General features: G+C 35.9%; 1 protein-coding gene across 1 annotated transcript in view; it reads left to right on the forward strand.

Moving 5' to 3' along the window:
- Positions 1 to 1296: 1296 nt before the first annotated feature.
- LOC135083896 (cGMP-specific 3',5'-cyclic phosphodiesterase-like) overlaps positions 1297 to 21878 on the forward strand; it is a 127630-nt gene continuing 107048 nt past the window's right edge. Inside the window, exon 1 of the mRNA XM_063978651.1 lies at positions 1297 to 1506. The gene's annotated coding sequence lies outside the window, so the exon portion shown is untranslated. The remainder of the gene's footprint in view (positions 1507 to 21878) is intronic.

Here is a 21878-nt window from a genome sequence, read left to right on the forward strand (position 1 = left end):
AAAACAGTCGATATTATGTCCTGCTTTTAACAACATGATAGTTTATCAAAGCCATTTATTAATACTAATAAAGAAAAAATCCAATTTTAGTTGTCAAGTTTGAAAACTAACGCCCGTATTCACAAACGATGCTTACTTAAGCGAAGCAGCAAATAGAATGCACAGCGTTGAATAGAGCTCTGTGATTGGTTCGTGTGTGACCCTGAGCGTCCACGCGCACTGTGAGACCTCATAGTAATGTTTGTGAATACGGGTGTAAGTCTAAGACGCAATAAGATGTACATGCCTTATCACAGCAGTAGTTATAATATCCATTTAAAATTGCAAGTTTTAACTGTACTATCTCCAATGGCATTGTTACTAATTGTGTTAGTTATCAACACTGATTGCGCTCTCAGATAACCGAGATTACTTTAAAGGACTGTGAGCATAGGAATAATTAATGTAAACCAACACTAGACTATTATCAATGCTATTTAATTTTGTGATACGAACAGATTAATATTAATAGGATTTAAATTGGACACTGATTTTTCATTTCGATTTTCAGTAATCTTCTAACAGGGATTTAAAATAAAAAAGGAATAAGTAAACTAAAAGATTTTAATACCTAGTAAATAGGTACTTATTTCGCTTATCTCATCTAAATTAAGTTTTTATCATTTGTTTTGCATATCCTATTATAATTTATTGACGATTTCAGTGCAATAACAATTGTATATTGCTATAAATCAATATTTTATAGCATTATAAACATTCATGATAGCCATAAAAGATCAATCTCTGATTTTTATAACTCCTTTAGATAATCGTGACAATCAATGAAAATAATATGTAGGTATACTAAAGGCTTTGTGTAGTCATAATAGGTAGGTAGGTAATATGAAAGCCTTTCAAATTAAAAAGTATAAATAGGTAACTTGAAAAAATCGAACTACCTAGGCAGGAATCGAACCCACGACCTTTCGCTTGCCGGGCGACTGCTCTTCAATCTGTGGGCTGAGTGTGAGTTTACATCTCAAATCAAACGTCCTCACTCTTGAACGTTTTCGCTAGGGGCGCTTTACAATCCATCATACATTTAATGTCATTTTTTACGCGCTCACTTGATGCAAACTCACACTAAGCCCTCTGAGCTACTAATGAACTTTTGTCAAATCATTTTTACAGGGATATCTGTGCCCTATTTACTCTATGTCCTGGCTCAGGCAGTGCCTGGGCGGGCGGGAAGGGAGGGGGGCTCGCCCGGCTCACGGGCTCACCTCAAGCCAACCGAGCCTTCAGTCTGTCCCGCGCAGCGCCATTACCCACACGCGTGTCGCGCTCCCGCTCCCGCAGAACAAAAAACCGTTTTTCTAAATTAAATCGCGTGTGCCACTCCATATCTCAACTGTGTACCAATTGGACTTCTGTGATTTATTTACTGTTACACTGTGCTTGTTTTTGTATGGCTGCACGTCGATACTTCACACGCATTTGACGGCACGAAAAATTTTCAGCTGAACTGTGAGTATTTGTTATTATTCTTATCGACTTTTGGCAATGAAGTGGTTGAGTGGCTTAGTTAGCGCTTAATGTTTGTCTTTTAGGTGCCAAAAGGGTATTGCTTTGCCGAAAAAGGAAGGTAACAATGAACGGTTCGGCTGTTTTGGAATCTGCTTTCGTAGATGATTCGGCAACTCACTTGGTAGTATTGGCTTTAGATCATGGCTTTAAGCTTGTTCAATTTGGATTACCTAATTAAGAAGCGAACATTTTAGGATGAACAAACAATCGCTATAACTACGATGCGATTTCTAATAGACACCAACAGACAAAAGGATTTCGAGGCAGTCAAAACATGGAAAAACAAATGAATAACAGAGCACTCAGATTTACTATCAAGATAGTTATGCTCATATCGACCGTGGGCCATAAATTACATTAAATCTACTTAGCTACACTTTCTCGGGAAGATTTAGTAGTCATAAATGCCGTTATCAGGCGTGGAGGAGACACCTCTACCGGCTACGGGTTTTCCTGCATGGGCGGAAAAATATTCCCTACCATGATCTAATTTTTACCCTTGGCCTATGGTGATTACGGAATCTGTTATGGATTCAGTGATTTCACAAAAACACATTACTGTTCTTGAAGTAGCTTGACCTCCATAAAAATTTAAAAATCATCAACAATCATTAACAGGAGTTGCAGCGGTAGGAACGAGAGGTGGGAATAGTCCCGTGTTCTTAAAGTTACTGTAATTTATTTTTAAATCGTATGTCTTAAGAATAGATTGAATCCTGTGTGGTCTAAATATGGAAATTCAACCAATCATGGCTTGAATTTGAGTTTCAATTGAGTTTAGCGTCGTTCAAAGGAGTCCTTTGTAGATAATATTAGACTTTGAAACATACCTACTGCATTGTTCTAAGTATCAAACGATTATCTGGCCAGTACTAGTAAATATTTAACAATGGAATAAACTAAATGTCCTGAAGTCTCAGTAACATCTTTCTCATCAACAACATTGACCTCTGCGGAATTAGATCCTGTAACCACCAATGTTGTAATCTAGTAGGTACAGAAAACACTGGGCCAACAAGACTGTGTTTTCGTCGTAGACTTCCTACGCAACGCAAATCAAATTAAGAAGATTATCGTCTTTTCCTCTATTGATTCCGATAGCTAAAGATTGTAGTAGTGAAGCAACAAAAATAACTTTACTAAAAGCATTTTTGACCATTAATTAATGTCTATTTTCGATAATCTATAATAACTACATCACAATGCGCAATGTTCCAAAATCACTCGGTGTTCGCGAAAAAACCACGTCATAGCTTCTCTTTGCCATACAAAATCTATGTGAGAATCTCCTTTGCAAGAACTGACAAAAGTTATCAATATATTGACCTATGTAGAGAGCTATCGCAAATTGATTGCACAAATTTTTATAGAAGGTTGCTGAAATTCAATGCCCCGATAGTTTTTTGACTTAAAATCATGTGTCTCCATGTCTACACATAGAAGATAACGTCTAGATATCATTCTCAAACTTCTGTATCATAACAATATGTATCAACATTTACTATTTGTTGTTTTCATTAGCATAGACTCGTTAAATTGTATGAAACTGTATGGAATTGTTTAATTAAGGTCTCACACAATGACGCACATTATTTGGAAGAGTTATCGCAGTTACGAGTACATTGTATGGTGATGTCTTCACACAGTGGGGTTGTGTTCAGTAGGTCATAGGAAATTTTAAGTATCTGAAGTTAGAGTCACCCACTCTAGGTGGGCCGACTACCATCATAGTGATAGTGATAGTGATAGTGATACTATCTAGTGAATGTCCCGTGATGAACCTGGATGCGGGCAGTGCAGGAGCGGTCGTTTTAGAAATCCTTGGCCTTTGTTTATCAGTGGACGTCATTTGGCTGAACGAACGAAGAATTAGGAGCTGATTCATGAAAGATTGAAAAGAGTCCCAATAGTTGCAAGCAAGCCTTCAAGTCCTCCACAATCCGTCTAGGAGTATATACCAAATCTTCCATTACTTCTGGAGAATTAAAGAAGGTCGTGCTTCTGCATTTTTTAACCAGTTAACCTCTCGTGGTAAGATAAATGCCATGTTACTAATAGTGGATTCACCACAATAGTCCAGCGCCAGCGGGATCGAACACTCGTTCCTTGGATCACTAGTTGGCCAGTCCGACAACTTCACCGTTCGGCTATCGTCGCATTAGAGTCTAAATGATCTGATACAATGATGGATGATGATATTCATTCTTCTTGTAAATATCAACTTTCTCACTAAAAATACAAAAACAAACTTATTTGTCTCTTAGACTCACTGTGCGTGGCTGCGTTGTGGCCTGATCTTCAATGGGTAGTAACCAGGATAATTGTTTGTTTTCCTTGAATTAACTAATACAATAAGTATTTTATACCAAATTTCCTATTACGTGCAGTTGTATTGTTTCCTTTGTATTGAAATTATTAAAATGGTAATTTACTAGGGTACTTATAGACAGATAATCGTGTAGTAAAATCCCTAGTATACTGTCTTATATTACGTTTATAGTTACATTGGTAGCCTCCCTAACATATTTAGCCAGCGTGGGGAGTGCAGGCCAAATCCTTCATTTGTCTTTGATAATAAAGGGTCGTGCTCCTGCTGCAGAGACCAAATTTTAATGACCTGATGATGACAGTGCTTGATTTTCAATTCCTGGATTCAGATTGAAGAGCTTCATGGTAAGCTTAACTAACAAGCAACAAACGTATACGTAATCGTTTCTTCAGAAATGTATCTTTTTTGCAGAGTAGCTGATAACAACTGCATGTAAGATTTGCTCTGTAAATTCTGCTATTATACAGTCAGTGTCAAATAGTTCGTAACATCTAAAGTAGCCAAAAATTTCGCAACACGTCTTTGTTACTTGGAATAAGGTGGTGTTGTCAAATTTTTGGTCCCTTTGAGTGTCACGAACTTGACGGTGACTGTACTATACTATAGTTATGTAACAAAGCATTGCTATCGGGAGCGGGCAGCACTGATATGTGCCGAGATAAATGAGATAAACGCGTGGATTACTTGGCGCTAGGTTGACCATGTGGTTAGCTTTTGTAGGCCTTCGTAAGGAAATTTCATTATCATCAGCCGCCGCTCGACTATGGGGGTGAACCCACTCGTCAGTTCGTAACACAAGCATATTTAGCTTACCACGAGTGATTGATTTAAATGTACCAGACTATTCCAAACTTACGTTCCCATCGCTGCATCCTCTGTGTAGCCAGGATCAGCAGCTTGACCGGCAATAAAAACCCAACCAGCGAAGGCCAAGTCAAGATTGTCCCGGGGAAAAGTTAAACTGCCATTGGACCTTAATCAGAAGAACATAGGAGGAGATCCTATTGCAGTATGCTGAACGTAAGGGTCCCAAAGGCCTTGCAAAGAGCACACAACCTCACACTTTTTTCATTTAGTCACCACCAGATAATTATTATCATTTTAGTTTGTCAGACAATCTAGGAAGGGCGTTCCATAATTAAGTTTATCGAAACGTGGTCTCTCGCAAATTGATGAACAAGTCGTGGTCTCCACTTGAAAATCCATTTCTTACTCCTTCTTTCATCGCGTCGGTCTGATACATGGCTGGTTAAATTAACCTGTAACTGTTGTAACTTCATCGTCAACTCAGTTCAGTCCAATAATACTCGTAGTTATATCAAGAATCAAAATTACTTTACCTATTTATATGCAATTTGAAATCAGGGACCTTTATTGAGCCCTAATAGTTATGAATGATCAAGCTTCTTGATACTTGCTTACTTATCTCTCTTACACACACATTGTACCTTTACGAGTATTATCAAGAATCAGAATTTAATTACCCATCTAGCTTGTATTTTGAAATAAAATACCTTTATTCAGCCCCAATAATTATGAATGACCAAGCTTCTTGATACTTGCTTATCTCTCTCACGCACAATGTATTGTCTAGCTCTACAATGTAAATAATTGTTTTACTTTGTTATGCAATAAGGCTTAAACTCAACACAATAGTTGTTATGGTGCCATTTGATTGTTATTCATGAGTTGATTATGAGTAACATGTGACTTGAATTAAATGATAACAGAGCAGGCTATCCTAGGCCTATCAAAGTATACGTTGTAAAAATCTATTACATTGGTATTATCTTCATAATATATGCCAGTAGTGTTAATCGTACTTTATTTATGTGGTTTCACATGCAAACTTGTATCCCCTATTTCATACTATGGAGATTTATTTTTGCGAAAAAAGTGGCGTAGGTAGCACTGCAGATTACTTGTAGTACCTACTTTCTGTTGTAAAAACAAAAATCTGCTCTATTATATCCAACAAAATTGGTTTCTTTCTGTTAAACAATATAATACTTTTCCTTATAAAACAGTTTTTACAAGATCATTTACTTTTTATAAATGTTACTTTACGTAGTACACATCAATATCCTTAATTTTTCTTCTTTCATAAGTGGACACCATACAAGTGGCGGACTCTGCTCTTATTATTAGGGTCCCTCTATGTCCTATATTATAGTGATAGAGACAGCGATCTTATTATTTCTTAAGCTACGGACGATTTAAAAGGCATTTTTGTAAATAAAACTGCAGTTCTTTACTTTCTTTGTGACTTTTATTTGTTATGTCCACCTAGTCTCAAATGGACATAAAAATAATGCATTTTACATACACTTTTGTTACAAAATCGCAATTATTACAAACTCTTAATGTGCTATATGCTTAGCTTTATGTGATATTTACCATACTTATACATTAACATAAAACAAGAAGACACTTAGGTTAGTATTAAGAGCGTTTACGCCGTTTGGCGCAAAAACAGTACTTTTTCAACTCGTTACAATCATTAACCAGTAATACTACAAATATGTTATAGGCATAAATAGTTAGGCAATTTCGTCGTCTAAATAGTTAATTGAGAAAATATTGCGATTAGTTTAGCATTTAAGAATTCTATCAAGATAAGTCCACACAGGTTTTGTAAATTTCCACTTTAGCGTCAGTTTACAAGCTGAAATTTTTATAAAAATACTGTGAAAACGATTTAACAAACATTTATATCCTATAGCATAGATCCTTGGGCAAATAGTTATCTGAGAAAATTTTTAGATTTAAGCATTTTACAATAAGAAATCACAAATTAAAAGAACGTGAAATACCCAAAAATCAAAGTGATTTTTTCACCAATATTCTTCCTTTATTCAACACGAAAATAGCTTAATATAATAGAAGAATATCTTATCTAAAATATTTACTTTGAAATTTAAAATAATTCATTGTAATTTGTTTTCTATGAGTATTTGAAAAGTACTATAAAACGCCGCGCACGAATCGTTCAAATTCAGTCCGCCTCGAGGCGTTCCAGAGTGAGGTCACGTCGCTCGGTGCTCTGCTGACATGTGTCACGCGTACGTTGATCTTTGACAGGTAGCTGGACTTTTATAGTGTATCCGCAAAATCTTGGTGGTAGATTTTGCGATCACGTGGTAATTAAAATATTTTATTGTTATTTTTCATTACAGTTTATTTTTACTACAAATTCTATTTCAGACGTAATGAAAAATAAAATTAAGTTATTTTTAGCGATGAAACGAAAACGAATGACGAAAATTTGGAACAGCAAGTTATGTATGTACTAATATTATAAAGAGGAATAATACTAATAATTTATTTGCCATAAATAGGTGGTTACAGAATAGTTAATAGGAATGCTCTGTCAGCAGGGTCCCACCTAGTTGTAGGGAGAACATACACAACATATTACAGTCGGAAAATCTTTGCAGTAGGTACCTCGGATTGTAGTTAGTTGGACAGTGGTCATTTGACGGCCACTTGAATCGTCTCACCCCTAAGCTTTTGGCTACCGCCGGCGCACTAAGCCGGTTGATGCCTAATCTCGGAGGCCCGGCCGCACTGAGTCGCTGACTATACTTTTGCGTCGCGCGTTATATGGTCCTATATGGGGCTCGAGTATGGCACAGTGCTGTGTAGTCGTGGAGCATCCTACTGTTCAAAAAAGCGCAACGCATGATATCACTGAGGCACAGGCGGAGGTAATTCGTGGATACCGCATAGTATCCGCAGTCCGTCTATTCCCGGTTGTGGACACTGACTATGTCCCTACTGAGGATAAATGGAAAAAAAAAATATTGTCATTAGTGGCGACGTAATAACAATCCTACTAATATTATAAATGCGAAAGTTTGGATGTCTGGATGTTTGTTACTCTTTCACTCAAAAACTACTGAACGGATTTTGTTGAAACTTTACAGTATTATTGTTTATAAACCAGATTAACATAATTATAGGCTATAATTTATGACGATATGTGACAAATAAATTTCAATAAATAAATAAGGTGTCTAAAAAGCGCAATCTATCGTCATTGGTTAAAATCTACAGCGCTGGACAAACTACTGTTTTTGACGTTCGTAAATATTCATGCGGGGAAGCCGTGAAACGCCATCTATCAACATGATATCAAACAACAGATTTTACGAACTAAGGAGTAAAACGTGGTCCACGCGTACGAAGTCGCGGGCGGCCGCTAGTTCAAAATAAAATAAATAATATTTGTATTCATTTGGTCTTACTTGACTTTTACTTTACGTATGTCACGCACGATTACATTTGCGTCAATATTTGTGTACGTCCCCACTAGGCATAATTGGGATGTATTTTTCTAATTTGTCATAAGTTGTGAGAAAGCCTGTACTCTACTACTGGGAAAGTATGTGTCACCACTGGTGACAATCGATATTATTTATGCCATTTATCCTCAGTGGCGACAAAGCTAGTGTCGACAACCGAGAATAGACGCCAGTTGCGAGGTGACCATAGTTCCCAAGGGGAAATGTACGTGTACGTGCACCACGAGAGGTGGAAACCAAAAGGTAGAGGCTTGAGGATCTAGGCTCTAGAGTGCTGAAGGGTACGCCTGGCCGTCAGCCAAATTTTACGTCGCACCATAGAGGCAGTTCTGCCTGTATTAGAGGAGTGGTGGGTGCGACGGCATGATAGCCTCACACAAAGGGCGACCCAGGTTCTACCGGGCCATGGGTGCTTCGGGCCATTCCTCCACCGTATAGGCCGAGAGCCTGTAGATTATTGTCACGTAACACTGCAGTCTTGGCACGTGAGTCACCGCAGCAGACTGACACGCTCCAACAGTGCCCAGCCTAAGCGAACGAGCGGCGGTTGGAAATGACCTCTCCCTACCAATCGGGAAGAGGCGTAAAATAGATAGATAAATTGTTTATTTGTTGTAACACACTTTTTTTAATGCTTTTAACACACACATTATGTATAGTTGCTATTGAAATTCAATTCAATATCGAAATAAAGTTAGTTAGTCAAGAAACACACTAGGTGACACCACTGGTATTTTGTTACACAGGTTAGTAATAATTTCAACAGTTGCAACATAACAAAAGTGACAAAACAACATAAGATAAAGATGACTAGCGTTTCAAATAGTTCCCTGCGTCAGAGTGATGTGTGCCGCAGCGATGCAAAAAGCAAAGAGCTCAGTATAAACACTACCCTCAAAAGGGCAGAACACTGATTTTCAGCTTTTGCTTGAGAACGCATGAAGCGTACAGGTACGGAATGAACCCGCTCGCTTTCGGAAACAATATCTACATTAGTATAAAATATATGATGAGACAAATAATCTTATGGTATAGTGTGCTTACTTTCTGTGAAAGTGTTCTTTCACAGAAAGAAGCAGTGGAAAGGGGGAGCGAGAGGCCTCAGCCGACACTCCGGTTATCCGCCGCCGACACCCTGGGCGCAAGAGGACAGCTTATGGTCTCCAACTGTCCCTTCCTAACAGGCCTCGGTCGCTAGACATGGAGGTGTCTGGTGGCGGCTAAGGACGAATGCTACAGGCAACAGCCAATGGCGATGTCCCGCGTTCCCTCAAATCACTCATATGGATCATGGCAGAAACAGTCAGGTTTTTAGTGGGTGTAGGGGCTACCCACCTTCTGGTGGGAAGAACCCCACATAACCCACTAGCTGCCCCCGCAGCTGGTGGGTATGAAATGTTATGCATTTTCCGGATAAAAAAAGAATAGTAAACAGGAAAAGTTTGTTTTGAATAGAACCGATTTGAAAAAATCTCTCACCATTAAAATTCAAATTTTTTTCTGCTGAACATAGGCTGTATAAAATATTCTCAAAATAGTAAAAAACCTTTGATAATTTACTATTTGATAAAGAATTTACGTATTTATTATTGATTAGGACTAATGTATACCATTATTTATAATTATGGAGTCGGTGTTGGAAGATTTGAAGATTTTATAGTTTCCTTGAGCTGTCACTTGACAGCCTGGCACACTTTTACGATGGTGGATCAAAATATTTTGGTTTGACTATAGAGCGTGAGAACACGCACACAGTCATAATTATTTTAGTGTGAATAAAAATAGCATCGAAATTACCTAAACTTGACATGCCACGCTAGACGTAAACGCTCTTAATTTAAACGACATTTCTTAGTCTCCACTGCAGATCTAGACCGTCCTCAATTTACCAGAGGCAAATGGAGGATATAAACACAATATCATAAATTATTATGCTGTATCTACAAAGAGAGAAAACTATTGCAATCCAAATAATCTAATTTGTACAAATCACGCCATTTTTGATGTTACGCCGTTGGAACAAAAGTCATTTACAGAAGTTAAATCTGCAAATAAAACTCTAGGTGCTAATCCGAGATGAAGTTAGAGATTAACTGATCGTTAAACTTGACCGGTCGTTCAAGAAACATTTGGCGCTATTACCGACACTTTAACCGAAGTTTGCGACCTTGATCGCAGATTGTGGTACTTGGTTTTATCTTCGTAATCTACCTGATAAGGGACTTAAGATGCTGATAGAATACGCGTGTTTTTAAGGAAGGTGGTGGATTGTATTAGAGAATCGTCATCTTTATTTTTGTCTGAAATGGAACTGTATTTTGTGGCAACATTTGTCGCCCCACAGATATGAAACCTAAGCCGAGGATAATTAGATGGGCTGTCCATTCTGCCATATTTAGTGGCATTTATGAAAAGCATCGCCATGCTCCGGAAGTCTGACACAAACGGGACTATTCCCACCTCTCGTTCCCACTGCTGCAACTCCTGTGTAGCCAGGATCTACAGCTTGACCGCCATAAAAACCAACCAGTGAAGGTCAAGTTTGTCCTGGGAAAAGTTAAATTGACTTTGGAGCCACAACGAAATTAATCAGAAGAACATTGGAGGTGTTCGAACTTAAGGTTTGACCATAAATATTATTCATTGATTAAATTGTGAGTTGTGGAAATCATGCTGTAAGATTACCTTGTTTTCCATCTGTCAATCAATTTCAAGAGCATCATTTTGTTATCTATCAGATATTGTTAGGCCCTCAAGATTACAGTAAAGTGCGATTGTTGTTGTTGCCAAATAGGCTATGTTTATTGGAAAATAGTATCTATTACAGCTACATAAGATGCTCTAAGGCATCTTATGTAGCTGGGTACACTAGGTACTTTTGCTAACTTGATGTGCCCTTTGTATGCTTCGTACATGACTGTTGTGTTTGTGAAAGCTTAGTAATTAAGACTACAAACAGTTTGAATATGTATTGTGTGAGTATATTTTACTTATTGCCGTGGTATGACATCCCTTTTACATTATTCTACTTAAGTATTGTGTATTTAGAGTTGGACTAGTGAGGGGATCTTGAATTGTTTTTAAAATTGTATAAGCCGACAGAAAATATTATAAGAGTTACTAGGAATAAATAAAGGGTTCCGTATTTGTGTTCTTCTCCATCCCCTTTTGTTACCACATTCTTAATTTACTACGGACTGTGGTAAACTGATATGAAGATTGGAAATTATGAGCTCTCAGAATAAGTACCTTAGTATTATTCTGTATACATCATCATCATCAGATCATTAAGTATTCACCGTAGGAGCACGACTCCTAATTTACCAGAGGTAAATAGAGAATTGACCTACTCATTCTCCACGCTGGCCAGGCGAGTTCAAAAACACACAGCTCCCAAAAATCCAAACACATTTTTATAACACAACGAATTTCGCCCGAGTGGAGAGCAGGAAATCGATATTTGAATATTTCCTGCAGGTTCAATTTGAATCCGTAAAATATGGGACTTTCAAAAAGGCACTTTACTCGAGCACCCACAGATATTTACATGCATTTCAGCTAGCGTTCCAAAAAGCCAGCTGTCTGAAGCGTGGAATATTGTATATTTTATATTTTCCGGTGTTGACCACAACCACTCTAGTGAAGAAATACGTGATGGAAAGGCTTTGAACAGTTGCCAGTATATTGGACTGTAAAAGAAAGAAAGAAAGATTATTAACTGGTTCATAGTTTCCAAAATCAGAATGGCATTCAAAATGGCCACGTTGTTGCAAGTTACACCTATTTCAACTACTATGCTACACCAATGTTTAGTGCGTCGATAATTTTGCCAATTTCCTCTACCTTTAAGAATCTGGGGGCACGGCAGTGCCCCCACCAAGTCGAGCAAAAAAGCGGCACGGCCGTACCATCCTTTTCTCGAAGCAATTCAGGCCATTTTCGACTGCCTGTAACTTCGTTGTGGATAAAACTAGAAGGCTGAATTTTCATTAGCTATGCAGGCATTGTAAAGACACGGTATATTTAAAATTTCATTCAATTTGAACCAGTAGTTTAGGAATTATAACGGGTCAAAGTTACTTAATTTTGTCACTCACTGACTGACTCACTGACTCACCGATCATCAAAATTCTAAGGCACTTCTAGCAGACCTAGAAGCTTCAAATTTGGAATATAAGTAGTGTTTGGTGTATGAATCAAGGAAAAACTAAAATATTTGGGGGCACGGTAGTGCAACCGCCAAGTCGAGTAAAATTTTTCAATTTCGGTCCAGTTTTCTAGATACATAACTGCTGTCTACAAAATACAAAAAGAAATTAGATTTGGGGGCACGGTAGTGCAACCGCCAAGTCGAGTAAAATTTTTCAATTTCGGTCCAGTTTTCTAGATACATAACTGCTGTCTACAAAATACAAAAAGAAATGAGATCCCATCAAAAACAATACTTGTCAAAAAAACCAAGTCTCGCAACTCAGTTGTTCTACGGTAAAAAGTTGTGAGATCCATGTAATACCAAGTCCAGGCCAGGAAATCTTTAACGTTTTACATAAATATATTGACTTGGCCATCGCATGAAAACACGTGTAAATTAAATTATACTTCGTATCTCTCCCGAAGATGATTATGTTTTACATGCAGCAGTACCTGGGATGATGCCGTCCTTATCACACTTTTAGAGAATATTTATTTAAAAATATAAGTTTTAAATATAATAAAGTACGTGTTTTGACTCCTCAGCACCGTAGTACATTCCGCGGTCCGCCATATTTCTTGTCATTACTTGTGTTGGTGTTCGTCCGACTCACACGTACTTTTTCAATAAAAATAACTTAGCGTAAAAATGGGTAAAAGGAAACGATCAATTAGTAATGGTGATAATAGTGATATGGTGAAAAGTTTGTTAAGAAACCTCGTATGTACATAGACAACGACAAATTATAGTTTTATCTGATGATGATGAACCAGAAAAAACATCGTTGTCTCCATCGTGCAGTCACTGCAGATTTGCAGACATACATACATACATATTTAAAACATTCTGGTAAGTTGTGAATCGTGTATTTTGAAATTGTTATGAAATAATGTGAATAATTTCTATCTTTTGTATTAAAAATGAATATTTTCAACTACCCTCCGTGGTAATACTTTGTGTCCCGACTTAATCGTGTGTGGATACTAAACTACACGTACAAAAATCGTGTTATACAAAATACATAAACATCCCGACGTAAATCGTGTGTGGATGATTTATTGCTTATCCCGGCGTATATCGTGTGTGGATACTAAACTACACGTACAAAAATCGTGTTATACAAAATACATAAACATCCCGACGTAAATCGTGTGTGGATGCTTTATTGCTTATCCCGGCGTATATCGTGGGTGGATACTAAACTACACGTACAAAAATCGTGTTATACAAAATACATAAACATCCCGACGTAAATCGTGTGTGGATGATTTATTGCTTATCCCGGCGTATATCGTGTGTGGATACTAAACTACACGTACAAAAATCGTGTTATACAAAATACATAAACATCCCGACGTATATCGTGTGTGGATGCTTTATTGCCTTTGAGCGTATTAATTATCCCGGCATATATCGTGTGTGGATAAGACATTTTTAAACTGATTGCATTTTGCTTTGATTATTTTCCTAACGTATTATCATATAACGTGGGTAGACGTATCAACACGTCGTAAAATAGTATAACATAATTATAAATATAATAATATACAATATACATGGGGTTATTTATAATTTGTTACCCTATCAAATACAAAAATCTTTATTGTGAAGTATTACTAAAGTAGCATACAATAATTACCTACATCAGACGAAAATACCGGGTATTTTTCAAGACAAAGCCTTTCAAAGACTTTCACAAGGATCTAGCAACAGGTTGGAAAATATTGATTAATGGATTACCTACCTATAAATAAAAAAGACTTGATGAAACATTATTTACTTGCTAAAAATTGCGCATAATAATTACTTCAACAAAGGCAGCAATACAACTGAACATCTGATTCTGCTTCTGTTTGCTGTACGCATCCTTATTGCAACTGATTTCACCGAGCCTTCAATATGATTTGATGACCTAGCTATGTCACAAATGGAATAATATTCCGTAAGGAATTATGAAAACCTTGAGCGATGCTGGCGGTTACTTTGTGACACTCATTAGAGAATCACTGTCAAGAAGATACGCTATCACAAATTCCATTAGCAAGCAAAAAAAGAGATATCATAAAAGATTTATCAAAACGAATCTCTTGTTTGGTTCAGATTTATCAGACCACTCGAAATCATCTATGACTAATATAATTCAGTAATACCAGCCCAGCACGTCTACAACTCATCAGACTTTAAACGCAAGGGGGGCATTGTGAGCGGCAGCCGCTGAGCAGTGAGTGAACCCCGGCCAGCCCAGCAGCCGCCGGCTCCGCCGCCGCCGCCGGCTCCGCCGCCGCCGCCTGCACCGCGGGGCCGTCTCCGGTTAACCCGAGACCCAACTATCATCAACCGAATAGGAGATGATAATTTTATTCAGCAGATAGGCACCAAGGTGCTAGTAACTGGTAGACTTAACTACTACTAAAATAAATGGCTTACCTAACATAACAAAATTAAATGATACTACTATTTTGTCCTGGATCAGGGTTATAAAATTCCATTTTAAACTTAACCATGCCAAGTTGGAGTACCCCAATGTAGGTCACATACTACACCTGAGGGGAGTAGTAGGTATATTCGACAACTGTACAAAAGCCAAATTGTAGACATAGATTTATTCTAAATTTAAAGGAATTAAATAAATTCATTAATAAGAACTATTTTAAAATGCAATACTACCACTGACTTTACATAATTAATTATATAACAATACATTTTATTATGTGAAAACCTTAGATTTGAAAGACTCCTATCTTTTATTACCAATTGCTGAAAATGGATGAATTTCGCTTCGTTTGTCATGGAACTCCAAGCACTTTAATATTCAGTTGTTTGAATTTCTTCGTGATCGAGCGTTTTTGTCTTACATCCGCATGGTGCCTTTTGTCTTTACAAAATTATTAAAAGCAGTTTTACACTTTTTGCAATCACTCGGCCATCTATCTGTACCAATACCTGTACCAATTTTTATGTATTGGAACGGTCAGAATGCTGGAATAATATTCAAACAATGGGAGATTTATAAGAGCAACTAGGGTAGGAGGACAAAAGATTTTTTATCTAATCAAAATAATAATGTTACCTACATTTCTAAAATTTACATTTAATACGATAGAAATTAATGTAACTTAACAAAAGTGCAAGACACTGGTAATGCTAAAAACTACGAAAAATATCATTCCAGTAATTTGCTTCATTCTTGGGGTTATTGACCTCAGCGTGCCCCGCCGTTAAAATTACGGCTGGATGTACACGAAGTTACCGGGAAAAACATCTTGGCACTCAATTACTCAAATAACTACAATAAACATTATAATGCATCTGCCAAGTATTTAAAACATAATTTAGCATAGTGGAGACTGGAGAGATTATATTGACACAGCACATCATGTACCCTGCAATCAAATGATTTGTTTCGATGCCTCAACCACTGGTCAACCTCAACCGCAATCGCGCATCGTGTAACAGCCATCGGAAATTGGTCCCAGTTACAGTTACTTTTACATTTAAATACCCTGGAATTGCTCGCTGCACTCTATGATCTTGAAACATTTGCATCTCACCTACTTATTAAGAATAGACAATACAACGGTTATTGCCTAATAAAAAAAGGGGTAGTATACAGCACACTTTAAATAATACTGTTCGAGAGTTATGGAATTGGTGTGGTTGGGTGTGAAAACGCGGTCACAGATTTCAAATCTCGTCAATCAAATATAGACACGTACTATGAATTTAGCAGACTACGCATTTACAGAAATTACATTACCTTTTGGTATTCCAGAATTCGTCTTATTTGCAAGTACATTTACTATTCAAAATCACCAATGTTCTACGAATGCATCTTGGGAGTTAGACCATATTTCCGAAGTTATTGATACTTTCACATTTAATGTAACTTTCTAAAGTTTTATACAAAAAAAAAAAAAAAAAAAAAAAAAAAAAAAAAAAAAAAAAAAAAAAAGAATGGCGCTAAGGGCATAGTAGTAGTACCATTCTGACCTACTACCGTGGTACCTATTGTGGTCAAAGCTCCTCGTTTCAAAAGTCATACGTTTCGAACCTAACAAAAATCTGTTGTGTTCGCCCTTCAGAGTTGATCATCCTCTCCATGCGGATTTAACCCTGATGGTCGGCAACTTATCAGGCAATCGCAGTTGAGGCGAGGCGCACCTACTAATTCTCTGGATATGTTAATGACATCTTTCTCACATAGTACATACTAATATTATACAATATACTTCAGGTCTAAAATCATGGTTGTAATTCCAATTCAGCTCATTTATTGGAATACTCAACGGACAAATTAAATTATTCGTGTTAGTTACAGTACAGTACTCTCAATGGTTACCGTTTGACTTTATCTACACTGTTATATCAGGATATTACTACTAATGACTGTATTAAACGTTTTCTCAAAAGCGTGTTTCGCCTCAGACCGCCTAAATATGACACTACTTGGTATTAAATTATCATTTCCCTGAAAAAATTTACTGTTACCTCTTCTAGTTCTGGTTTCTGCACAGATAATGAATACTCCGAGTTTATCTAATAATATTACTAATAATATTTTATTGTATCCAGACTAAATATAAATTAGAGTAGGTAGATGAAATTGATGAAAACATTAAAACCGGACTCGATTAATTTTATCAACCATTTATTATTGTACCTATATATTACCGTACATTATGGACAACCTTGTACTATGCCCAGCCTCAACACTTAAATGTTACATTGACAGGACTATTGGTATACGCACAGATGATAATCTTTTTGTCAGTTACGAAAAACCACTTAAAAAGTGGTAACTCAGTGGAACTTCAAATTTGATAATATCGATTTTTATAGCGCTCATAATACCCGCCATACGGGCTACGTCTGCGTCCACCGGGCTGGCGTTAATTTATTAATAATAATTTAAAATTTGTAAGTCATTCGTAAGGCTTGCAAGCTGGTGGACCGAATCTTGTCAAGTATGCATTTCTTAAATATTAGACTAGAAACTTACTTAATTTAACTTTTTGTGTGATTGTGATTTTGTTAACTGTTCGTTTCAAAACCATCATTAATTATTACGAAAGTAAACAATGTTTTGTTTATTTACTAAAATACCTTGAACAAGTTAATAGTTTCTACGGTTGTAATTTTTTCGATGCTCTAAACATCTGCATGTAAAACATAATCATCTTCGGGAGAGATACGAAGTATAATTAAGAATCAAACGAACTTACCTGTGATGTTTGATATCTAATTATACGAGTGTCTTGACCGAAGATGATTACAGTCCCACCTCACCCGAGAATAATTACCCTTAACCGATCGAAAAAATTTGCTCTAAAATAATGACAAGAAATATGGCGGACCGCGGAATGTACTACGGTGCTGAGGAGTCAAAACACGTACTTTATTATATTTAAAACTTATATTTTTAAATAAATATTCTCTAAAAGTGTGATAAGGACGGCATCATCCCAGGTACTGCTGCATGTAAAACATAATCATCTTCGGTCAAGACACTCGTATAATTAGATATCAAACATCACAGGTAAGTTCGTTTGATTCTTAATTATTTAGTGCGATGGCCAAGTCAATATACAGTGTGAGTCACGTTAAAGTGTACATATCAAAATAGATGAAACTAGACCTATTTTTATCGACAAAAAAGTGGTCAAAATTTTTTTGAGATTTTTTTATATTTTTTTATAGATTTTTTTTTCTTTCAAGTACTTATTGTAAAGGAAACGTAATAACTTTTAAACTAAGAGGTATATCCTGATAAAATAAAAACAGTAATAATGCTAAATAACAGACGATACTAAAAAAATACATAAAATACTCAGAAAATGCCAACAAATAATAAAAAATGATACATTTTGAAAAAAATCTGCTTAAAAATTCGTGTTTTTTTGGTTATTTGATAAATTTCTCCAAAAAATGCTCGTATAAAAGGTGGTTTTTATTACTTTGAATTATTCTCTATCGTATTACCTTTGTAAAACCAAAAATCGCATGTCTCTATCCCTATCACAACATTTGCTATGATCGTTTGAACTAAGCCTCTCCGGGCGCGCCATTCAACGCTTCGCTAACAACGAAACTGAAAATGGCTCTAGATTTGTAATTTTGATAAAGACAAGTTAGATTTCAAGTAAAAACAAAAGATTTCGAAGTAAATTATTTTACTTCGAAATCATTTCAGTTAAAATTAAAATTGTCCCTACCTGTAGAGGAGAATAATGTTGTGGTAGGCCTTTGTTCAAACTATCATAGCAAATGTTGTGATAGGGATAGAGACATGCAATTTTTAGTTTTACAAAGGTAATACGATAGAGAATAATACAAAACAATAAAAACCACCTGTTATAGGGGCATATTTTGGAGAAATTTATCAAATAACCAAAAAAACACGAATTTTTAAGCAGATTTTTTTCAAAAAGTATCATTTTTTATTATTTGTTGGCATTTTTTGTGTATTTTATGTATTTTTTTAGTATTGCCTGTTATTTAGCATTATTACTGTTTTTATTCTATCAGGATATACCGCTTAGTTTAAAAGTTATTACGTTTTCTTTACAATACGTAATTGGAAGAAAAAAAATTCTATAAAAAATTAAAAAAAAATCTCAAAAATTTTTTGACCTCTTTTTTGTCGATAAAAATAGGTCTAGTTTCATTTATTTTCATATGTACACTTTAACGTGACTCACACTGTATTTATGTAAAACGTTAAAGATTTCCTGGCCTGGACTTGGTATTACATGGATCTCACAACTTTTTACCGTAGAACAACTGAGTTGCGAGACTTGGTTTTTTTGACAAGTATTGTTTTTGATGGGATCTATAATCTTCTATTTGCGTCTGAAATTTTTATAATCATGGTCAACAGACACGACATTTACAAATGAAGTTATACCAGGTCCAGAGTTTCTGAAAATGTAATTCAATTGCTACAAATAAATTCAACAATACATCAAAGAAATACCAGAGAGACGGAAAAGTCTATCAAGATAAATATTTTTATCAATACGTTGAAACATAGGGTTGTCAATATACTTTAATCGAAATTATTTTTCATGTTCTTTGGTAGTAATATATTAATATTACTTTGTAATATACTGTAATTAGTAATATACTAATTAATATATTTAGATTAAGAGTTGAGGTAAAGTTTAAACTTTACCTCAAATCTTCTTCTCACACTCTTGTCAGAGTGGTCGTGGTCATCATGCGGCCTTGATCTGGTCCTTCCATCTCATTGGTGATCTACCACGTGGTCTGGTGCCCTCAACTTTTCCCTGCACTACGAGACGCTCTATGGAGTCATTCATTACCTCAAATACGTTGTGTATATTTAGCTAAAATTGGACAAGTTCATCAATGTAGTAGCATAGTCTCTGTAGCTCAATTGTTCAGAGCAGTTGCTTATTAAATGAAAGATCGTAGGTAAATCCCATCTGAGGCAGTCACTTTATGTACCTATCCTTCGAGAAAGAAGGATTTCTATGTTCAGATTTATACTTATTTTGGCGATAGCAGCCCTACATAACGATAACAGATGTGAACTGACAGTGTCATTGGTTTTATGCTAAACAGATAAGCAGGAGTGCTTCGGGGATGTTCGAATCTTTATTTATCGCAAAGCTGATTTTGACGAAAAAATTGGAGGAGAAAATTGTTGGGACACCAATTTCTTGGATTAACGCTTCAATGATTAAGGGATAAGTGATGTTTTATGAATTCTGACTTGTTTTTTGGCTGGATAAATCTTTTTCATTACATATTTGACGTTAAAACCGCCTAAATTGTGCCGCATCTTATGTATATTTTTGTTATTTTCTTTTTTCTTCTATCTTTTTATTTTCTTGTCTTATAAAATGTGTTCTACCTATTTTAAACCGACCAAAAGCAGGAGATACTCAATTCGGTTGGTATTTTTTTTAGAGAATATATTTTTATGAAAAATTGTTTACAATTTATAACACAAAACAACGAGACCGACAAACGGTTTTTTTTTTTATAACGAGGAAGCTCTTGACCTGCATCTCACCAGCTGGTGGAAAGTGATGATCAGGCCGAAGGTGGAAGCGAGCTTCATTCGGAATCCTCAACCACAGAGAATCTGGTTTCTTTCCTCTAACAGTCGAAACATATTACACAACATGCTGATAACAGTATTTTTTATGGCGACGAACTTGGATAAGATGAATGAAAGATAATATGATTAGGAATCGAACCTGCAGCGTTTGCCATAATAGTCCAGCACGTGAACCACTAGGTACTTTTGTTTATTCTTCTGTTACATCTGCCACATTGACGTTGACATGTCATCAATTTAAAAACATCATGAAACTATAGTATTTGTTGCAAAATCACACCTATTCCAACTGCTTAGGGTGCCCCTGTGTTTACCTTGGTGCTGTCGTCGTACCAATAACCTAGCTTCCTGGCAATTATCCTGATTACGAGACTACCAATATGACTCTAATTTGGAGCTCAGGGCTGTCCCGATTTGAATTTAGAACTTAATATCGATGCAAATGGGATTAATAATTTGAAGTATTAGTATTACAACAAAAAAAGAAAGAAAAATAAATTTTATTTCATGCCTTGTATCCTTAGAAAATAAATTAATAACGCCTAAAACTAATCATAATTAAGAAGAAAGAAACTTTAAAAAGTAGAGCGTATAAAAATTTAATAGTGTTTTGCAAAAGAACATGAAGAAATCAACATTAATTTTACTCAACTTTGTACAATTCAAGATTTTAGTCAGAATCACAGTATAATGATTCAAATAATACTTATTAATTAATAAAGGTTAAGTAAATAAATGAACGCTTTAATTTGAACATCAGAATGTTTAGAACAAACAATAATGATACTAATTAAGCTCTCAAAGCTAAAACAAACAACACAAGAACTCCTATTAAAGCCTATTCAAATAAAATAAACGAACGAAACGATGTGTGCCGAAGCGATGAGAGAAACTAAGGTACTCGTTATTAATCTAATTAGTGTAGTTATCTCATAATCAGATAGTACAATCGAAGAATCCTTACAGTACAGTACGTAATGGAAATCTTATAGACCTTTTTACAAAAAAGTTTAACTCGGGATGAGCTCTAGTTTAAGACATTTGCATTCTAAATGTCAATAAACTAGAGTTCAACTAGAGTTTAACTTTTTCTCATAAGTAAATTAAACAAGTCATTCCTTTCAGAGTTTCCAGACTAACGTCTCACTAATTAACCCATTTTGATTTCTTTCTTTCTTTGGATTATTCCATCTTCAAGAGAAATAAATAAATGGTAAAAATATTTTTGGACTAAAAAGCTGACCGAAGCCAATATAGATATTTTCTGATAACCCTACCGAACCCAGGTAACGATGTATAAGCGATAAATAAACTGTCATTTCCTTGATTGCTACTAGATTGGTATGCCTGGGCAAATGGCCCGGGCAAATTTAGACCAGGCTAAATTAGGCGCCGATGAGT

This window comes from Ostrinia nubilalis, chromosome 24 (genome assembly GCF_963855985.1).
Source record: "Ostrinia nubilalis chromosome 24, ilOstNubi1.1, whole genome shotgun sequence".
Classification (NCBI taxonomy): domain Eukaryota; kingdom Metazoa; phylum Arthropoda; class Insecta; order Lepidoptera; family Crambidae; genus Ostrinia; species Ostrinia nubilalis.